The following is a 2,500-nucleotide window of genomic DNA, read 5'->3' on the forward strand; positions in this document are numbered from 1 at the left end:
ACAGTAAACAAATTGCAGAAAAAAGAAGAGATAGAAGAGATAAAAGAAAGAAATCCGCAAAAGATGCACTGCAAGCATCAAATATCTCTGAAAATGACTCTTGCGATGAACCAGAGGTTACAATAGAAGTAACAAAAGAAAAGCACAGAGACTTTATCACTCGAAAACGTGCGCAAAAAATCAAGAACTTTGATGAACTGGAAGACAGAATATCAGAAATCGAAAAATATACTCAAAACGTAGAGCAGCACGATGCTGCTATGGATTTGATGGAGGAAGTAGTGACTTATATCGCAGAAAACACCATTGATATAAGTCCCCATCTAAGAAGAGTAACAACAAATGAACCAACAAATGTAATCAATAATGAGCCTACGAACTCTGTTCAAGACGTGCAACAGAATGCCTCAGCAGGAAACAAAATAACAAAAAAAGACAAGAAAAATGAAAAGCTTAATCGGACGCACAAGAAAAAACATGCTAAAGCAAAGGGCAGCTATAAAGAATACCAGACAATGTTTAAGAAAGACAAAAAGAAAATTGCCAGGATTATCACTGATGGGGCAGAAGATGCCACTTGCCAAATCAGTGCTGATGAAATCTTTCAATGCTACAAAGGCATAATTGAAAAAGAAAACAAGAAGAACCCTAAATTCATACCGATTGATCGAATACCGGAGGACTATGAAATTAGGCACCTCTGCAAAGAAATAACTCTGCTCGAAATAACGTATGCCTTTGAGAGCTCTAATATGAAGAAGGCAGTGGGTCCTGATAAAATAGGTCTGAATGACTTATATAAAGTGCACAGCAGACAACCAAGACTGCTGCCCAGAGTTCTATCGTCTTGGTTGGTGATGAGAAGAGTGCCTGAAATTATTAAAAAGAATCGATCAATTTTGATACCCAAGAATGTACCGATTAATGAACTTTCAAAAATCAGTAACTGGCGTCCAATTACCATCGGTACTGCATTCATGAAGCTATTCACAAAAATATTGACTAGAAGACTCTCAGTTTTTGTTGAATTGAATACGAGACAAAAAGGATTCATGAAAGTAAGAGGCTGTCTCGAGAATCTGACTATCCTGCAAAACACCATAAAAGGAGCACGAAAAAACAGACACTCATTAGCAGTTGTGTTCATTGATATATCAAAAGCCTTCGACTCTGTCAGCCATGGTCACATTATACAGAGTCTCGCAAGACTAAGAGTCCCACCAAACATCAGAGAAATAATAAAAGACCTATACACTGACTCGACAACATCTTTCAAGGGAAAGAACAACAAAGAAACTCCTGAAATAACAATGAAATCTGGGGTCAAACAAGGTGACTCTTTATCCCCATTACTATTTAACATTGCCATGGATCCTCTGATCTGTGATCTTCAGAAAAACGGCAAGGGCTTCACACTTGGATCAGATGATCTTAGTGAGCAAATCACCGCTCTCGCCTTTGCCGATGACATCGCAGTACTCAGCAGTAGCTGGGAAGGAATGAGTACTAACCTGAAGATCATTGAAAAGTTCAGTAAAGTTACAGGACTTAAACTGAATGTGAAAAAGACACATGGATTCTATATCAGTCACCATAAAGACAAAATACTGATCAACAATTGTAAACCATGGCAATTTGAAAAAGAAAATATTCAAAATATTCATCCAGGAGAAAGCGAGAGATACCTCGGATTGAACTTTGATCCACATACTGGTCACACAAGCAACAACAGAATTAATGAGGTTCTTGTCGATTGGGCTCAAAAACTTGATAACTTACCACTTAAGCCCACGCAGAAAATTGAAATATTGTGTCAATACTTGATACCTAAGCTATCATTCAAATTAGAAATGACAGGAACAGAAGCAAAAACGTTGAATGTTCTTGATCAAACAATAAAAAAGTATGTCAAACACTTCCTACACCTTCCTGCATACACATGTGATGGTCTCCTATATTCGAAAAGATCATTTGGGGGCCTCAGTATACCAAAACTATGTACACAAATTGGTATCAATAAAGTCAATAATCTGTTGTATCTCAGGGATGCTCAGGACCGATACATAGCACGTTCATTCGAGTATGTAGGAGAAATTATAAATGATAAAATTGATCACATAATCAAAACACACAAACTTCACATTATGGAAAGTTGCTATCTGAGCTATGAATTGAATTTGTCAGCAAAATATGACTGGAGGAAAGAAGAGTTTGAGAAATGGGCAAATCTCCCTGTCCAAGGTGATGGTATTAATTACTTAGCTAGTAATACAACCTCAAACTTCTGGATCAGCAGGCATAACAAAATGAAAGAGAACCAATACATAGCTGCGCTGATGTTAAGAGCAAATGTTTTATATACCAGAGAAACCATTACCAGGGGGAGAAATCGTGCATTTGCTACATGTAGGTATTGTAATAATGTCTGTGAAACAATTTCTCATATTTCAGGTGCATGTCCTAAAACTAAGGACATTAGAATAAAAAGACATAACAAAAT

At 37.0% G+C, this 2,500-nt stretch overlaps 1 pseudogene; it reads left to right on the forward strand.

The window, feature by feature from the left end:
* The window catches only part of LOC144765594 (28S ribosomal RNA), an 8,228-nt pseudogene that overhangs the window by 3,624 nt on the left and 2,104 nt on the right, over nt 1-2,500 (forward strand).

Source organism: Lissotriton helveticus, chromosome 6 (assembly GCF_964261635.1).
Source record: "Lissotriton helveticus chromosome 6, aLisHel1.1, whole genome shotgun sequence".
Lineage (NCBI taxonomy): Eukaryota > Metazoa > Chordata > Amphibia > Caudata > Salamandridae > Lissotriton > Lissotriton helveticus.